The sequence below is a fragment of the Rhamphochromis longiceps genome, linkage group LG9 (assembly GCF_057381845.1).
Source record: "Rhamphochromis longiceps isolate RC_006_pf linkage group LG9, R_longiceps_female_GT1.1, whole genome shotgun sequence".
Taxonomy (NCBI): domain Eukaryota; kingdom Metazoa; phylum Chordata; class Actinopteri; order Cichliformes; family Cichlidae; genus Rhamphochromis; species Rhamphochromis longiceps.
Window position 1 is genome coordinate 14,211,303 of NC_140565.1, and position 20,697 is coordinate 14,231,999.

General features: G+C 45.0%; 1 long non-coding RNA gene across 1 annotated transcript in view; it reads right to left on the reverse strand.

Moving 5' to 3' along the window:
* The window catches only part of LOC146662014 (uncharacterized), a 122,984-nt gene that overhangs the window by 18,689 nt on the left and 83,598 nt on the right, over positions 1 to 20,697 (reverse strand). The window lies entirely within an intron of this gene.

A 20,697-nucleotide genomic window follows, 5' to 3' on the forward strand; every position in this document is an offset into this window, starting at 1 on the left:
ACGGTGTTTCGAATCACCGAAAACTGAGATTTTTTAAAACGTTGCGTCTACGTGTGGACGAGGAATACAGAGTTCGTCATGCAAAGTTAAAGGTATGTGCCTTTTTTCACGTCAGCTGGGCGCCACGTTATTGCTTACATGAGAGGAATTGCAGAATGGCAGAGTCAGATTAACAGTATTTTGTCTCTATCTTCAGGTTTTACAAGCTTACATGCACACGCAGTTACTGTCCCTCTATTTAGAAAGGCAGAGGCGTCAAGGTGTAATTATTTTACGTTCAGTTGTTTTTTTCCTGTGCAATAATATTCAACATTGCTGTCAATACATTTTTCAAAAAATGTCTCTCTGTGGAAAATGGGTTTAAAAACATAAACAGCTGTGGGATAATGTTTGTCTGTGATTTGAACCGGGGAACAAATCGTGGCAGGATCAGCCTGATGTTATTTGTATCCCGCTGTAACTTTACTGTGGACAAAGTTGAACACTGTTGCTGCTGGGGAGGCCTTCTGTGTGTCAGGACGCTGACACGTTGATGCCTGCCGTACCAGGAGGGCGGTAGGGAAAAAACAAAAGGAAGCCCACCTGAGAGATACCTTATCATTTTCTTTTGCTACTTTTTCCCCGCCTGAGATTCAGGTCCTTTTCAGTTCTCAACCCAAGACAGTGGGTAACTGAATAAACTGACACCATAAGGAACTGGACACTCACATGTTATTTTCTTTTCTTTTTCCTTTTCTTTGGGGTGTTGAAATATTGTGTGTTCTTTCTTGTCTTACATCTATTTTGATTGTTTCAATTATTTTTGTGATGCATTTGAGATCGTTACTGCATTTGAAGGTATCCCTACATTGAGGATGAGCAAAGGGAACTGATTCAAAGAAAATATATATAAAGCAAACTTTGTTTCACAAACCTGTGGTTGTGCGTGTTATGTGGGTTGGAAGTCTTATTGCTCTTACAAAGTTGCTACTGCCAATCACCTTCCCAAACCTAGATTCGGATATTGTAGACATTGCACTTGGGCGAGCAGTATAGATCATCTCTTTATAGATAGAGGGACACACGTCCAGGTTACAAAAGCATCAAATGTTTGTTTTTTTTACCAAACAAGTCCCAGTTTAGTCTCACAGTTTTAGAGTGAAATGAAGCAGAATTACAATAAACCCTGTAAACTAGTGATCATCATATCAGAAAGAAGCAAGCACTGAGAAACTCACTGACTAAAACACGAGATGCACTATGTTTGGCCTTCCTGCTTACAACCCGCTGAAAGAGGAAGTGAGATATTGCTGGCTGTAATGCCAAGTGTCATATTTGGCTTTGTAAGTTCTGATACTTCTTCATCATCAGTGCGACTTTTTTCCTCTAAAAAACCTCAGATACTGATCAATACTGAATCATCAATACTAAATTGGTGATTACTCATTTGCAACAATATCAAAACCAAATCTTTTCCTCTTGCAGATGACACACAGCTTTATACAGGCAGAAAACCAGTTGTTCACCCTAACAGCAGCTGAACACATGGACAGAGACCACATTTAACACCACTGGGGCCTCAAGCCACTGGGACATACACATAAGGGGTCTCTTTTCAACTCCTTCATTTCTTGAGCCATACTGCTCAATCATCACCTGATTTTTTTAAGTAAATAATTAGCAGTAATCTGTAGTAATTAGGGTAAGAAATTAGGGTAATTAGGGTAACCAGTAAGAAATGTTCAATCGCCACATTTAATAAAAATGTTTGTTATGTGCATCAGTCTGCACAGTTTGAAATCCACTCATATTTCAAATCTCATGTCTCCACATGCTGTGGTTATTCTGTGTTCTCTGTGCTTTCTCTCCCCCTTGTCGCTCTGCCCGGGCGGGGCTCACTGCAGGCTCCTGCCTTTGGCCCACGCACCTGGCTCTAATTCCTCAGTTGATTACTCCATGGCTATTTATGGCTGGGGCTCGGATCTTCTCATCGCTGGATGATTGTTTGAGACGCGTTAGTGTTAGTTTCTGTATTTCATGAGTGAGTTTGCCTTTTGAGATTCATCTCTCTTTGTGAATAGTAGTGATGTGACGTTCTGTATCGAGGCTTCAAAGCTTGTGTCGAGTAATTGAGGGGGCGTGTTATATTGCTTATAATGTTTGCACTCCGTGCTTACTGTCCCTTGTGGTCCACCGTAGTGGCAACGGGGAGTGTTTGTTTTCACGACAGTGGGGGTGTTTTATGTGGAACTGGACGAGCGGCAATAAAGATAATGGTGGCTCACGAAGCAGATTACGAACACGTTATTCATAAGTTTGAGACAGAACATTACATGGTGTCAGAGTAAATCGAACTAAACGCCCACTGACAGAGCGAAATGGATTCGTCGGGAGTTCCTGCACCATGGATGGACTGGGATTCAGCCAATCTTCCCGATGCCTGGCGGAGGTTCGTACAACATGTGAAGCTAATGTTTAGCGGCCCGCTAAGCGGCAAGCCCGAGGAGACCCAGTGCAGCTATCTTCTTCTGTGGGTAGGAGAAAGTTTAAAGCTGGCGGCGCGGCAGTAGCACGCAGCGGCCACTCCGGAGCCAAAACTGGTGCTGCATTGTTTATTGTTTACGTTTCTGTGTGTAGCGTGCTTATTTTGCACTATGTATGGATAACGTCGCAACTGGTGTCGGTGTTCGTGCATACAACAGCCAGACACTTTTCAACCTAAATAACCTAGTTGACGACATCCAGGAGGGGCTGCGGGAAACGCTGCGTGAACTCGGCTTGCTCCGCGAACCAGGCCTCGAAGCCTCGGCGTTGCCTGATGCCGGCGGACGGAGGTGGAGACATCGGAAGCGTTGCGCGAGGAAGCGGAAGCGCGGCAAGCGGGCGGGAGTCTGTGCTAGGCTAAAAACAAACCCTAGCCGGCCGGCTCTACCGTCCATCATCTTATCCAACGTCTGCTCCCTGGATAACAAACTGGATTACATCCGACTCCAGCAGGCCACACAGCGTGAGATTAGAGACTGCTGTGTCTTTGTTTTCACGGAAACATGGCTCAGCGAAAGAGTACCGGACGCCGCTATTCAGCTAAACGGGCTGGCCTCGTTTCGCGCCGACAGAAATGCAGCTCTGTGCGGTAAGACTCGCGGTGGCGGCTTGTGTGTTTACATCAACGAGAAATGGTGCAAGAACTCTGTGCTAGTCTCTAGTTATTGCTCATCGCTGGTGGAGTTTGTGACTGTTAGATGCAGACCTTTTTACTTACCACGGGAATTCACCACTGTTTTCATTATCGGAGTTGTTACGTTTCGGTGTGTCAGTGTTTTGTTTTTGCATGACTTATGTATTTCCTGCTTTACTTTGAAAGTCTGTGTTATCTTAGTGTGCTCAGTTTACATTTTCCCTGTCTCGTCAGTTCTAATTTGCCCCAGCTGTGTTTCCCTCCTGTGGTCCATTTCCTGATTGCTCCCTCTATGTATTTAAACCCTGTGTTTCAGTGTGTCATGGTCGCGATCTCCCCCGTGTTGTAAATAGTTTGGTGTTTTGTTGTAAATAAATAGTCTGTTGTAAATAGTTGTGAATGGGTTTGTCAATACTTTCGTCATGGGATATTTTCGTTTTGGGGATTTTGGTGGAGAGCCTTCGTGGTTTTATTTTCCTTATCTTTGTTTTTCTACGTTGCACCCCGGTTGCCTAGGCCGGGGTGTAACATATGGGGGCTTGTCCGGGATCGGTGGAGGGTCCGAAGGAGGGACAGCTTCGGCCTTCTGTCTTCGCTGGAGGGTCCGAGGACCGCTTCAGCCTCCGTCTGTCTTCGCTGGAGGATCCGAGGGACCGCTCCAGCCTTCATCCGCCTTCGCTGGAGGATCCGAGGGACCGCTCCAGCCTTCTGCAGCTGGTGGGCTGCGTGTCCGTGTGTGCAGCTGGTGGGCTGCGTGTCCGTGTGTGCAGCTGGTGGGCTGCGTGTCTATGTGTGCAGCTAGTGAGCTGCTCGTTTGTCGTCGCTGGAGGGTCCGTGGGACCGCTCCAGCCTTCATCCGCCTTCGCTGGAGGGTCCGAGGGACCGCTCCAGCCTTCGTCGTCTGCTGGAGGGTCAGTGGGACCGCTCCAGCCTCCATCAGCTTCGTCTGCCTTCGTTTCAGCCTTCGTTTGTCTGAATCAAACTTTTCACTTGGGGTTACATGTTTGATTTTTGGGTAGGGGGAAATGTTACGTTTCGGTGTGTCAGTGTTTTGTTTTTGCATGACTTATGTATTTCCTGCTTTACTTTGAAAGTCTGTGTTATCTTAGTGTGTTCAGTTTACATTTTCCCTGTCTCGTCAGTTCTAATTTGCCCCAGCTGTGTTTCCCTCCTGTGGTCCATTTCCTGATTGCTCCCTCTATGTATTTAAACCCTGTGTTTCAGTGTGTCATGGTCGCGATCTCCCCCGTGTTGTAAATAGTTTGGTGTTTTGTTGTAAATAAATAGTCTGTTGTAAATAGTTGTGAATGGGTTTGTCAATACTTTCGTCATGGGATATTTTCGTTTTGGGGATTTTGGTGGAGAGCCTTCGTGGTTTTATTTTCCTTATCTTTGTTTTTCTACGTTGCACCCCGGTTGCCTAGGCCGGGGTGTAACAGAGTGTACATTCCACCTAGCGCTAATGCTAAGGAAGCGCTATGGGAATTGTATACAAAGATCAGTGAACTGCAAAATACACACCCGGATGGACTGTTTATTGTTGCTGGGGACTTCAACCATGCAAATCTCAAGTCAGTGCTTCCTAGATTCCATCAGTATGTGGACTTTGCAACGAGGGGAGAAAACACGCTAGATCTTGTTTACACAAACATCCCCGGCGCATATCGGGCAGAGCCCCGCCCCCACCTCGGCTACTCAGACCACATCTCTGTTATGCTAATTCCAGCATACAGACCACTCGTCAGGCGATCAAAACCGGTTCTGAAGCAGGTGAAAACCTGGCCAGCAGGAGCCATCTCTGCTCTTCAGGACTGTTTTGAGAGCACTGACTGGAACATGTTTAGAGAGGCTGCAACTTACGGCGACTTCACTGACTTGGAGGAGTACACATCATCAGTGTCCAGCTATATCAACAAGTGCACCGATGACGTCACTGTCTCCAAGATCATCATCTCACGACCCAACCAGAAACCGTGGATTACTGCGGAAGTGCGTGCACTTCTAAGGACCCGAGACTCTGCCTTCAAAGAGGGAGATAAGGTGGCGCTTAGAAGAGCGAGGGCTGAACTTTCACGGGCCATCAGAGAGGCGAAGCGCGCACACGCCCAGAGAATCCACAACCACTTCAAGGACAGCGGCGACACACGACGCATGTGGCAGGGCTTACAAGCCATCGCTAACTACAGGACGACACCACCTGCCTGTGACAGTGACGGCTCCCTCCCAGATGTGCTTAACAACTTCTATGCTCGGTTCGACAGGCAGAACGACGTGGCGGCGAGGAAGACCACCCCTCCTCCGAACGACCAGGTCCTGTGTCTCACTACAGCTGAGGTGAGGAAAACTCTACGCAGAGTCAATCCACGTAAAGCTGCTGGACCAGACAACATCCCAGGCAGAGTGCTCAGAGAATGTGCTGATCAGCTGGCAAATGTTCTCACCGACATCTTCAACATCTCTCTGAGCAGTGCCGTTGTCCCCACGTGCTTCAAGGCCACCACCATCGTCCCCGTGCCCAAGAAGTCTTCTGTGTCCTGTCTCAATGACTACCGCCCTATCGCACTTACACCCACCATCATGAAGTGCTTCGAACGGCTCGTCATGAGACACATCAAGACCCTGCTGCCCCCCTCACTGGACCCAATGCAATTTGCATACCGCCATAACCGCTCAACGGACGACGCCATCTCCACTGCACTCCATCTTGCCCTGACACACTTGGACAAGAAGGACTCACACGTCCGAATGCTGTACATAGATTTCAGCTCAGCATTTAACACGATCATCCCCCAACAACTGATCGGAAAGCTGAGCCTGTTGGGCCTGAACACCTCCCTCTGCAACTGGATCCTGGACTTTCTGTTTCAAATATTTTTATTGAGAGCAAGTATCATGATTGTAGTTTTTACAAATTGACATAACATAGCTTATGCTCCTTTTTTTCTCTAAACTAATAAGGCAAATAATTAAACAACACCAACAACAACGAAAAAAAAAAAAAAAAAAAAAACCCCGCAGTCACCCATAAGGGGTCCCAATACCCCGGCTGTCGGCAAAAGGGAAGAGAAACAAGTAAACAAAATTTTATATTTTCCCAAGGTATATAAGTAAAGGGTGCCAGATTAATTCAAAATCTTTTACATTGTCATTCATACTATATCTTATTTTTTCAAGGTGAAGAGTGTTTATAAGTTCAGTAAGCCACATTTTTAATACAGGAGTTTCATTGCCTTTCCAAAGCTGCAGGATCAATTTCTTTGCAATAATCAAAGCATATGCCATAAACCTTTTTTGAGAGTATTGTAAATTTTGTGTTTCGTTGGAAATCCCAAAGATGATTACTATCGGATTTGGTTCAATCTTACTTTTAAAAATATTAGACATATAAGTAAAAATATCATACCAAAAACCCTGAAGCCTTGGACATAGTGCAAAACAATGTAACAGATTTCCATAGTGTATCTTGCATTTTTCACAGAGGGGGGAACACTCTGGATACATTTTGTGAAGTTTTTCCCTTGAATAGTGTAGTCTGTGTATAATTTTGTACTGAATTAAACAGTGACGGGAATTAATAAAAGGCGTATTTATGTTGTGTAAGGCCTCCTGCCAGAAATCTTCTGATAGGAGAGTCCCAAAATCTTTTTCCCACTCCTCTTTGATTGAAGTAGTTGAAGGTATACTCATCTCCTGTATTGAATTATAAAATAATGAAATTCTCTGTTCAAACCCCCTTCCATCACTAAGACATCTGTCCAAAGGATCGGACGATATGTTTTCAAATTGTGGCAGGTATGTACGGATATAGTCTCTTAGTTGAAGATATCTAAAAAAATGACTGTGAGGCAATCCAAATCTATCTTTTAAATGTTGGAATGACATAAAAGTATCATTTAGGTATAAATCCTTTAATTTACAAATTCCCAATTCCTGCCATATATTGAAAGCTCCGTCTACACATGATGGAAGGAAAGAGGGGTTAGCTGTAATGGGTGTACACATTGATAGTTTTTTCAATTTGAAGTGCTTAATTATTTGTCTCCAAATTTGTACGGTATTATAAATCACTGGATTCGAATTGTAATATGAGTTTGTCAAAAGAATAGGAGAGAGTAGTATTCCACCAACACAGTAAGGAAGGCAATCCTCCCGCTCCATCTGTAAGCCGTTAGGGAGTATTGCTGTGTCATCCAATAGAAGGGAAATTATTCTTAAATTTGATGCCCAGTAGTAGTACATAAAGTTAGGTAGTGTAAGTCCACCAAGGGATCTATGTTTGCATAGGTGGTCTTTTTTTATTCTATGTGTTTTATAATTCCATATAAATGGCATAATGATGGCGTCCATCTTTTTAAAAAAAGATTTGGGCAAGAAAATTGGGATGTTTTGAACCAGATACAAATACTGCGGGAGAAATACCATTCTTATTGAATTCACTCTCCCTATTAAAGAAATAGGAAGTGTCCTCCAGTACTGAATGTTATTTTTAAGTTTCTCCAGTAAGGGAAGAAAATTCTCTTTCATTAGGGAGCTGTGTTTTTTTGGTATTGTAATGCCCAAGTAAGTGATTTTTTCATAGGTTATTTTAAATGGGAGAGATGTAAGCCATTGTTTATTCTCTAATTTAATGGGCAGTATTTCGCTTTTTCCCCAGTTAATCTTGTAGCCTGCGAAAGTACTGAATTTATCAATCACGGAGAGAATTGCTGGGAGGGATATTAATGGTTTTGTTATGTATAATAATATGTCGTCAGCATAGAGCGATATAGAATTAGAAGTGTATGTTGTATCATAACCGTGTATATCCATATGGGTTCGAATTGTCTGTGCTAAGGGTTCCAAAGCCAGGGCAAATAATAATGGACTAAGAGCGCATCCTTGTCTTGTACCTCTGCTGAGTTTAAACTGAGTTGATAATGTCTGATTTGTAAGAATTCTGGCTGTGGGATTATTATAAAGTAGTTTTATCCAAGAGATGAAATCTTGTCCCAGTTGAAATTTTTCTAGGACTGCAAAGAGGTAGGACCACTCCACATGATCGAATGCCTTTTCGGCATCCAAGCTAAGTATAAGTAGGTCCTGTTGTACCTTGGGGGAGTAGATTATATTAAATAGACGTCGAAGATTATTAAAAGAACTCCTGTTTGGAATGAAACCTGTTTGGTCTGGATGCACCAATTTATCTATTACTGTATTAAGTCTACTCGCTAGTATTTTAGCCAGAATTTTTTGATCAGAATTTAATAGAGAAATAGGTCTATATGATCCCACTTCCTCCAGTGCTTTGCCTTTTTTTGGAAGTACTATAATAGTTGCTTCATTCAATGTTGGAGGTAGGGTGCTCATTTTGTATGCATGGTTATATAATTTAAATAGATATGGACTTAATTTGATCTTAAAGTATTTATAAAACTCATTCCCTAACCCATCAGGGCCTGGACTCTTGTTGTTTTTTAGTAATCCGATAGATTTTGTAATTTCTTCAATTGTGATCTTAGCGTTCAAAATATTGGCATTTGTCTGGTCTAACACAGGAAGATCACATTTATCTAAAAATTCCTGCATTTCATTAGGCCCTGCAGTGGGATGAGAAGTATAGAGGGATTCATAAAACTGTCTAAAGTTATCGTTAATATCTTTGTGTGATGTGACCAGATTTCCGTTACTTGTTCTGATTTTATGAATCGCTCTATCATTTTCTAGTTTCTTTAGTTGTCTGGCTAGCAACTTATGGGGTTTATCCCCAAATTCAAAATAGTTCTGTCTCACAAAAGTGAAAGTTCTATTAATATTAATAGATAATATTTGGTTTAGTTTATATTTTAGTGCACAAATAGTATTATACTTATCTAAAGAAGGAGCCATTGCATTATTGACGTCCAGTTCGTGGATTCTTTTTTCTAAATTTAGCTGTTCTAATTTATTCCTTTTGTTCCGTGACGCTTGATATGATATTATAAACCCCCTGATATAAGCTTTAAACGTTTCCCATAGTATATCTGGAGAGGTCTCAGCATTATCGTTTATATCAAAGAATAAAGACATCTGAGAGTTTATATATTGTTTAAATTCTAAATCGTTCAGTAATTGTGGGTCAAATCTCCAATTTCTGTATGTTTTAATAGGGTTACTAAGTGCAAAGGAGCAAGTAACGGGGCAGTGATCAGAGATAATAATATTATGATAGGTTGCATTTCGAATTAGGGGGAGCATTTTTCCATCCACCAAAAAATAATCAATCCTTGAATAACTATTGTGTACGTGGGAGTGGAAAGAATACTCTCTGCCTGATGGATTTAGAATTCTCCACGCATCACAGATATTCATATTCTTCATATATGTTTTAATAAAATTACTGCTTTTACACGGTGTGATTTTTTTGGACAAGGATTTATCCAAATATGGGTCTAATGCTAGGTTAAAGTCACCTCCAATTATTAAATTACTGTTGGGTATATCCGGAATTAAGCTGAAGACCTTTCTATAGAATTCTGGATCGTCATGGTTGGGCCCATAGACATTCAGTAGAATAATTGGAGTAGTATGCAGCTCCCCAGTCACTAATACATATCTCCCATTCTTATCAACTATAGTGGAGTTATGTTTGAACGGGGTATCTTTCTTGATTAAGATAGCTACCCCTCTAGTTTTGGCGGAAAGTGTTGAGTAGTACACCTGATTTATCCATCTACATTTAAGTTTATTGTGAGCCGCATTTTTCAAGTGGGTTTCTTGTAAAAAAATAATATCCACGTTAAGAGATTTCAAGTACGATAAAACTTTGCCTCTTTTAACAGGTTCATTTACACCCTTTACATTCCAAGTACAAAAAGTTAAATCCACATTTTTTACCTTTCCATTATCTTGCATTGGTATACTTTAGGGCGGCTTAATTCTCGTATTTTCCATATTCGTACAGTCGAGATATGGGTCCCAACCCTCACCCCCCACCCCCCTACCCGTGTGTAACCGTGACAAAAAAAAAAAAAACGTAAGCAATGCATCCCCTTCCGTGTATCCCAAAAAAAAAAAAAAAAAAAAATTCGAGGGGATGCTATAACAAAAACTAAGCTTACCAAAATATTCTATCTCAAAACTTCCTTTGTCCATAGCTCCTGGGCAAATGATGATTTTTTATATCAAAGTAAGTACGTGTCATTGGGCCAGATGCAGAGCTCTGGTTTATCTACCTTATGCCGTCCTTATTGAGATCCAAATTTTTCTTGTGCGTAGCGAAGTGCTTCGTTGGGATCTATAAAGACCAGTTCCGTACCATTGTGTGTCACCCTAAGTTTAGCCGGGTATAGAAGTCCATATTTAACTCCGGGTTGGTCTCGAAGCAGGTTTCTTGCTGGAGTAAACGCTGCACGTCGTTTTACCACCGCCTGGGGTAGGTCGCGGAAAATCTGAACGCGGATATCTCCGAGCTTCAGATTTTTCCTGGTGGAGATTCTTCGAAGTATTTCTTCCATAGTATGGCAATAGTGTATCCTCACAATCAAGTGTCGTGGCGGGGCCTCTTCTTCTGGGGTCACTCGTAGGGCTCTGTGTGCACGGTCCACCAGTGGGGTTTCGTCCAGGTCTAGTAGGTCTCGTAGTAGCCTTGCCGCAAAGTCTCTAGGACGTTGACCTTTTTCTCTACCTTCAGGTACTCCGGCTATCCTTATATTTTTCCTCTTTGAACGCCCTTCCAGATCAGTGCATTTTTCGGACAGTTGTTCCACTTTATTAGAAAGTTGTTTGACTTTTTCTTCTAGTTTCACCACGGAGTTAGAAGTGATTGTCGCTGATTCTGATAGATCTTTCAGCTGTGCATTGTAATTTTCCATTACCGTTTTTAGAGCTGTGATGGCTTCATTATTTTCAGCCCTTAGCGTTGCGATTTCCCCACGTAGGGTGTCGCAAACGTCTATTTTCATTTGAGTTATCTTATTATCCAAGGAAGTAATCGCAGAGAGTACTTGTTTGTTACCTTGTGTATATTCCTCGAGTGCGGAGTTAACTGGCGTGCCAGCTTTGGCGCCGTCATTTTCAGTTGAGGCCACATCAAATTCGGTCGTTTCTGTCGCCACTAGCTTCGGATTTAGTTTTTTTGGAGGCATTTGGAGAAGAATGCACTCTTCACAATCCCTATGTTGCTTTGTGGGAAGAAGATGTATTACTTTGATATTTGTCGAAATTTCGTAAAATCAGGTGCAGGAGCTGTGGCACACGCGTCTTCACCCTCTCATGATCTAACCGGGATCCTGGACTTTCTGACCGGAAGGCCTCAGTCAGTACGGATCGGGAACTGCACCTCCAGCACCACCACACTGAGCACTGGGGCCCCACAAGGCTGTGTGCTCAGTCCTCTGCTGTTCACACTGCTGACTCATGACTGTGTAGCAACACACAGTTCAAATCACATCATTAAATTCGCTGATGACACGACCGTGGTGGGTCTCATTAGCAAGAACGACGAGTCAGCGTACAGAGAGGAAGTGCAGAGACTAACGGACTGGTGTAAGGACAACAACCTGTCTCTGAATGTTGACAAGACAAAAGAGATGGTTGTTGACTTTAGGAGGACACGAGGCGACCACTCACCGCTGAGCATCAACGGCTCCTCTGTGGAGATCGTTGACAGCACCAAATTCCTGGGCGTACACCTGGAGAAGGACCTCGGCTGGTCCCTCAACACCAGCTCCCTGCACAAGAAAGCCCAACAGCGTCTCTTCTTTCTGAGAAGACTGAGAAAGGCCCGGCTTCCACCACCGATCCTGACCACCTTCTATAGAGGAACTATTGAGAGCATCCTGAGCGGCTGCATCACTGTCTGGTTTGGGAGCTGTGCCATATCAGACCGCAAGACCCTACAGCGGATAGTGGGAACAGCAGAGAAGATCATCGGGGTCTCTCTACCCTCTATTGAGGACATCTACACCACACGCTGCATTCGCAAAGCCACCAGCATTGTGGCTGATCGGACACACCCGTCTCACACACTCTTTACACTCCTGCCATCTGGAAAAAGGTACCGAAGCATTCGGGCACGCACATCCAGACTGTGCAACAGCTTTTTTCCACAAGCCATCCGTCTCCTCAGCAAAAAGGGACTGACTGATAAACACGCACACACACACATACACTAACATTATCACTCAGCTTAACTCAAATACCTCAAAACATTGAGACTGGACTGACTAACCAACACAAGCGCAAACACACTGACCTACACCACCAAACCATCGCACACACCAACCTGTAAATGCTCTTTTGCACAATATTATTACTAGATATATTATATATTATTATTTTTTTTGCACTAACTTGTCTTGTAGCACCTTGGTTCCTGGAGGAACGTTGTTTCGCCTCACTGTGTATTTTTAAACTGTATATGGTTGAAGTGACAATAAAGTTGAACTTGAACTTGAACTTGAACTTGAAGAGGCAGGGACATTTATAACACATGGCAGCTATCTGATGAAGAAGCTAAAAAGCTGACCACATATCTCGACAGGTTTGAACAGTACCTCATGCCGAAAACAAACACCATTTTCGCCAGATACAAGTTTAATGAAAGACTCCAAGGTGAAGGGGAGTCATTTGAGCACTTTGTGACCGAGTTAAAGTTACTCGTCAAGCAGTGTGGCTATGTTAACAGTGATGAAATGGTCCGAGACAGGATTGTCTTCGCAACCAGTTTCCCACAAGTCAGAGAAAAGCTGCTGAGCCAAGGGTCAGATTTGACTCTAGAAAAAGCCATAGACATTGCACGCTCCTATGAGATCGCACGAGAGCAATTGAAAGCCATGGTTGACCCACACACTAGCCTGCAGGGAGCAGCGCCCGCGCATGCAGTATCCGCTAAGCGCCAGAGTACGCAGCAAAAAGATAGGAGGGCACCTCATTATAATAAGATGGGAAAAATGTGTGGAAGATGTGCACGAGCACACAGCCAGAAGGAGGAGTGTCCTGCAAAAGGGAAGAGGTGCAAAAAGTGCAATAAAATGAACCACTTTTCCAAAGCATGCCGTTCACAAGCACCACACCAACCCAACCCAGTGTACTCTATCAACCCTGACACTCCAAGCGATGAAGCGGAGCTATTCATAGATTCCATAACAAAGTGCAACGAAGGGGAGGCCGATGAACAGGCTTACGCTGACGTAGAAGTAGGCTCACTGCATCACACCGTGAGTTTTAAGCTTGACACAGGAGCCACTGCTAACGTCATTCCTGCCCGATTGTTTAAGAAGTGTTTTAAGCAGGTTAGCTTGGCACCGCCCACACACACACTATCTGGCTATGGAGGAGAAAAACTCAACATCAAAGGCACATGCCAGTTGAAGTGCAGGTGGAAAAACATTCACAAGATGCTGACTTTTGACATAGACACTGCAGCACCCCCCATCTTAGGGTTGAGAGCATGCCTGGATCTAAACCTAGTCAAGCTGGTCATGTCAGTACAGATCACAAACGTCATGGAGGAGTTTGCCGATGTGTTCGAGGGCATAGGGAAATTCCCAGGAGAATGCGACTTACACATTGACCCAGACGCCATGCCCGTTGTGTGCCCCCCCCGGAGGATCCCTTTCACACTGCGGGAACGACTGAAACGGGAGTTGGATGACATGGAGAAAAACGGCATAATCGTCAAAGTAAAAGAACCCACAGAATGGGTAAACGGACTGGTGGTCGCAGAGAAGCGTACTGGGAAGCTCAGAGTATGCCTTGATCCTCGCGAATTAAACAAAGCCATCAAAAGACCTCATTACCTGCTTCCAACATTGGATGACATCACACCAAAGCTGGCAGGAGCACAGTACTTCAGTGTCATGGATGCTCGCTCAGGCTATTGGGCCATACAACTAACCACCAAGTCATCGCTCCTCACTACCTTCAACACGACCTTTGGCAGGTACCATTTTCTGCGCCTTCCTTTTGGGATAATATCAGCACAGGACATTTTCCAAAGGAAAATCGATGAGACGTATGAAGGGCTCAATGGAGTGGCAGCCATCGTGGATGACATCCTCGTGTTTGGCAGGACAAAGGAGGAACACGACGAGAACCTCCGTGCCATGCTTGAGCGCACACGGGAGCGAGGAGTACGTCTCAATCCAGAGAAATGTGTCATAGGCGCCACAGAAGTGAGTTACTTTGGACACAAACTCACCCGGGAGGGCATCCAGCCAGACCCAAAGAAACTGCAGGCCATAAAGGACATGCCACCTCCTGAGAATAAGAATGAGCTTGAGACAATCCTTGGAATGGCGAACTACCTGTCCAGATTCGCACCACGACTATCAGAGGTGAACGCACCGCTGCGTCAGCTGCTCAAACAAGACTCAGAGTTCATCTGGGATCAGACCCATGACAGAGTCTTCCAGCAAATGAAAGATCTCATAACCAGAGAACCAGGCCCCATACTGGCATACTACGACACGACCAAGGAGCTACGGCTACAGGTAGATGCATCGAAGTATGGTTTGGGAGCTGTGTTGATGCAGGACGGACACCCAATAGCATATGCTTCAAAGACACTGACCCCAACAGAAGTCAACTATGCACAGATCGAAAAAGAACTCTTTGCAGTGCTGTTTGGATGCAAGCGTTTCCACACCTACATATACGGCAGGAGAGTCATCGTCGAGTCGGACCACAAGCCGTTGGAGCACATACTGAAGAAACCAATCTCTGTAGCCCCTGCTCGTCTGCAGCGCATGCTGTTACAGCTGCAGAGATACGACATAGAGATTGTGCACCGGCCCGGAAAAGACATACCTGTGGCTGACACACTGTCCAGGAAACCATTGCCCGACCAAGACAGCACGCTGAGTGAAGGCATGGAGGACCAGATCCACTCAGTGATAAACAGCCTCCCAGTAAGTGACAAAAAACTCTCAGAGATACAGGCTGCAACAGGATGCGACCCGCAGCTCACCCTGCTGAAGCAAACTGTGCAGGATGGCTGGCCTGAGGACAGAAAAAAATGCCCCAAAACCCTTTTGGACTTCTGGAATTTCAGAGATGAAATTTCACACTTCCATGGCATCATCTTCAAAGGTGACAAAATTATAGTGCCAATAGCCCTAAGAAACAACATGCTGGAGAGAATCCACACTGGGCACATGGGGATTGAGAGGAGTAAGCAGAGAGCAAGGGACGCCCTCTTCTGGCCAGGCATGGGCAAGGACATAGCTGCCACGGTGGAAAACTGTTCCATATGTCAGGAGAGGCGCGCGGCGAATTCCAAAGAACCTCTCATCCCACACCAGATCCCTGAGAGACCATGGCAGGCAGTGGCCTCAGATCTCTTCACATGGCGTGGACGGGACTACTTGGTAGTTGTGGACTATTACAGCCGCTATTTTGAGGTCGAAAGGCTATTCTCTACCACTGCAGGGTCCGTCATCAAAAAGCTCAAGGCCATATTCGCCAGACATGGTATACCAGAGAAGCTTATCTCAGATAACGGCCCACAGTACAGCTCTCGAGAGTTCAAGGATTTTGCAGTCACATGGGACTTTGTCCACACGACCTCAAGTCCTTTGTACCCGCAAAGCAACGGCCTCGCCGAAAGAACAGTCAAAACGGCCAAATCAGTTCTGGATAAAGCTCATGCTCAGGGAGTAGATCCCTACCTGTCCCTATTGGAGCAAAGGAACACGCCAGTCGATGGCTTCAGGTCACCCGCGCAGCTCCTCATGAGTCGACGTCTATGCTCAGTGCTTCCCATTACCGGATGCCACCTGGTACCTCGCATCATAAGCCCGACGGTTGTGCAAAAAACACGGATGGAAAGACAAGAGCATCAGAGGCGTTACTACAATCGCAGCGCCACACCACTACCGAGGCTGCAGCAGGGGGACCACATTCGCTTTCAGCACAAGTCCGGAGCCTGGAAACCGGCTGTCATCATCCGACCTGCAGAGACTGCCCGCTCTTTTGTGATCCGCACTGGCGAGGGACAGACTATACGGCGTAACCGACGGCACCTGAGAGGCGCCAAGGCGTCACCGGCACCTTCAGCACCAGCATCCGATCTGGTCACCCAGCCAGATAGTGCAGCTCAGCAACAAGCAGAGCCCCTGTCGCCATCTAGAGACACTAAAACGCCAACCATGGACACTAGCCCTGCACTGACCACCAGATCAGGACGAGTGGTCAAACCGAGGGTTATTCTTGACCTGTGATTGTAAAGGGTGTAGGCGGATCGCTGCCCTAAAAAAAAAAAAAAAAAAAAAAAAAAAAAAAAATGGAAACATGTCAAATGTCCATGTACTAATGAGTGCATATCCCGCATTGCATTGTTGGTGTTAGTTTTATGCCCCAGTAATTTTACACATGGCAGTGTTGAAAAACTGTTCCTTATCCTCATGTTCAGGATGTTCTATTTTGAAATGTATACCAGCTGTGTCACTGGCGGACATTTAAAAAAAAAAAAAAGGGAGATGTTATATTGCTTATAATGTTTGCACTCCGTGCTTACTGTCCCTTGTGGTCCACCGTAGTGGCAACGGGGAGTGTTTGTTTTCACGAAAGTGGGGGTGTTTTATGTGGAACTGGACGAGCGGCAATAAAGATAATGGTGGCTCACGAAGCAGATTACGAACACGTTATTCATAAGTTTGAGACAGAACATTACAGGGCGTTTCCGCGATGCGCGTATCGAGGCTTGCTTCATTTATGGGAGGAGCTGAAAATGATGATGTCCGAAGCCTCGCTGCCCGGCTGTACCACGTGACTGGTTCATGAAGTGGTTCGAACTTTGCTGCGAGCTATGACAGCGATATAAACCCCTCAGACAAAATGTAGGTGTTTGATGGAGAGTTGCGGTTAGTGAGAGTTTGGAGAGAGTTTGGAGGTTGAGGAGAGTGAGAAGAGAATGGAGCCAGCTAAGAAGAGGAGGATGTCCTCCCCTGTGTGGGAACATTTTGATCTTATATCTCTCAACAAGGTATGTAAATTTCTACAGAAGATGTATTTTCATAATACTGATGGTGCAATACAATTTATGTTAAGCTGTCTTTACTTTTGTACAAGGTGAAGTGTTTGCTATGTGCCAGGGAGCTGGGATATAACAACAACACCTCATCCATGCTTAGGCACTACAGAGCTTTGCATGAGAATAAGAGGAACACCGACTGTGGAGCAAGACCAGGTGAGCCATCAAATGCAATGATAATATAGCATGCAGTAATGTTACTAAATGATATAACAATATTATACAACTGTTATAAGTTACGTGTGTGATATTTATATTTGTGCTTTGTTTTTGTTGTCTTTCCTCAGGAGAACAATCTCAAATAGATGAAGACCTGGTTAGCATGGTGATTGAGGACTCCCAGCCATTTAGCATTGTGGAGGACAAAGGATTTAAAAGATTTGTTAAATCATTAAATCCTAGCTATGTTCTCCCCACTAAAAAGCTCATAAAAGCAGTGAAAATTTAGTTTTTACAGAATAAAATGTGGGCAGGACTGAGGCTCAAAGCCTCAGTGTGTAGCTGTCCATACCTCAACGTTACAAAAGCACAACCACTGTCCACACCCCAACCACACCTCACCTCACAGTAAATGATCACTTCCATTTTAAGCATTTCCAAATAATCATTTTCCATACTGCCAGTATAAATATACACAGTATACTGCCATCACTACAATATACATGTTTTACACACTCCTTTTGTTGTTGACATTTACAGGCTGTGTGCAAAATGCCACACTCTTCAAATTCATGCAAACTAATATTTTTACGTCCAGTAGATGTCCTACTAGAGCAAATGAAGCTTCAAGACGCTTTGTGCTGGGGTGAACCAATTGGATGAAAAGCTTCAGTGCTTCATGAAGCTTCATCTGCCCATCACTAGTGAATAGTCTCCCAGAACCTGCTGCCCACTTTCCTGCTTTGGATTGTTGGTGTGTGGATTTATGTGGTGGAGCACAAGTATGTGAGAGGACCTTTCCCTTCCCTCCCTGGACCCCTGGATCTTTCCCCCCACATGTATATATTGTGCGCTTGGTGTTGTGTAAATTAACTGTCGTATTGAACTTTGAATTCCAGTCTGTGCCTGAGTACTCTCCCTACCGGTGACAGACAGGTGACTTACATTATGAACTTTTCCAAACAAAAGTTATCTTGACTTTATTGAACCTTCTCATAAGTAATAATCCTCTTTCTGTAAAACATCAGAAAACATTGAAAATATCAATATTAGTATTGTGTAATTTATACAGTTCATAATTTCATGAAGGAATTGTCATTTACCTGCCCCTCCCTTCCTTCCCTCCCCATCTCCAGCTGCCTCCCTCTTCCCGCTCCTCCACAACCACCCACACATGCAGGGCCTTGGAGTGGGGGTATGTCACCAGGGTGCAGAGGAGGCTACCCCCCCCCCTGTCCCCTTCTGGTTGCCTCTGCCTCAATTTTATCCCACATCTTAGACATTCACATTATTCACACTCTCATTACACATACATATAGGATCTTGGGGGTGGGCACAATCACGGAGTCCAAATCACCATCAGGGTGTATACCTCACCCCTGACGTCGTTGCCCACCTCTCAATTTTAAATACACTTAGTCATTGAGGGTTAGCAGGAGGGACTATGCGCTTACCTGCTGCTCCTTGGCAGGTAGCTCCATGCCCTCCTGGGTTTTAATTGCACCTTAGAACACATATGCATCAACACTACAATGAGCGGGTGGAGGGAGGTTTGGAGTCTTCTCCCACCCCCATTCTCTGCGGCCTGCTGGAGCGGGAGGGCTAGTAGGAGGAGTTGGCCGTCCGACTGCGGTCTGGGGTGTGGGGCCTCCCTGCTGCTGCGGAGTCGGGGTGGTCTGCCTCTCCCCACCGCAGGGAAAAGGGTAACACCACCTGGGTCTGGGTGCAATTCCCCCCTCCAGGGGCAAGGGTACCTAGACCCGGATTGTAGAGTACGCTTGGGGAGTGTGATTGTGTGTACAGCGTCTCTTTATGTCTGTCTCCACGTTGGTTGAGTGTGGAGTGAGTGCATATGAGAGCATGAGGGTGGGAATGGATGTTTGTGTCTGTGTGTGCCTGTATGTCTGTGTCTATATGTCAGGTTGGGTATCAGACGCCACCTCTCTGGGGACACCTCAGGCCCTCCAAGGTTTGGAGGCCTATCTCCACCCACCACCACTTCCCCTGCCGGTGGCGGACTCCCTCAGGTGTCGGTGTGTTGGTGGTTCTTTGTGTCTGGGGGTGGGCGTCCGGGTACACACCGGCTCACTCCCTGGCGGCCGCTTGTCGGGGCCTGGGGCCTGGGGCCCGCTCGGGCCCCCTTTGGAGGTGGGGTGCCCCCGGCCTCTCGGCCTAGGGCTCGGTCACTCAGGCGCAGCTGGGGGCCGGCGGAGCTCACGGGCGCGTCACTGCAACCCCCCCTGGCTTCTGCTCCGCGGCTGCTGAGTGAGCCCTCATCTGGGACTCTCCTCAGCTCTTACTGGAACAGTGGCGCGGCTGCCCCTCTGTTGGTCTTCCATGGTCTTTTGTGTTCTGGGGGCCTCTGGATGTCTGGAGTTTTGATCTCCTCCATACCCGCTTCACACCCTGGAGGACGGGGCTGAGGCCCCCCCACACTCCCTAGCAGATCATTACATGGAGAAACCTTTGGAATGCAAGCATGCTGATCCACACAGGTATGCACACATGGGTATTCACAGACGCGGACTAAAGCTTTCTTGGCTGCTGCCTCAAAGCACACTGTGCGCTGTCTATCTTGCGTGCTGCACAATATTGTTTATTACTTAGTAAATACTGATATCTATGACTAGCTAGTTTATTGTGATGGTGCTTTGTTTTCTCTATTATTATGTTGCTCTTTGTTGTTTGCTGTCTCTTCTGTTTGTTTGTTTGTTTGTTTTTTGTTTTTTTTCTCCATACAGGTGACCCAGGAGTTTTTTTTTTTTTTTGTCTCTCTTCCCCCCCCTTCTCACCGTCTCTTCTCCCCTTTGGTTTTCTTTCTTTCTCTCCCCCTCTCTCTCTCATTCATTCCCCCTGTCCTATTTATTAAAAAAAAAAAAAAAAAAAAATGACAAAGGATGAACTGAAGCTCTGCCATCACGTAATGTCGCATACTGCTGTTTCTGATGTCATTTAGGAAGAAAAAAAAAAAAAAAAAAAAAAAAAAAAAAGGAATTGTCATTTATCTGGGTCATTTGACCCAGTGTTTTGAGTTTTGTGTGTTTTGGTGTCATTTTTGTATTATGGTTTATGTCTTAGGCTCATTAGTAGTCTTTAGTTTTGTCTGTTTTGAGGTTCTTCTGTTCTCTGTTTGGTTCCTTGTCCATTAGGTTCCCCTTGTGTCTCTGTCCTCTGTGTCCCCCTCTGTGCGTTTGTTTTACTTTGATAGTCTCCTGTCTGGTGTGTGTCATGTTCAGTTTACTGGTTTAGTTTCTTGTATTTGACGGTCCAGAAAATATAATATAGTCACTCTACGTCTGACCAGGTATCAGTTATTCAACTTAAACTAAATTTCAGTACTGACAGGCAAAGTGTTTCCAAGGCAACAAGGTAAAGGAATAATATGATGTAG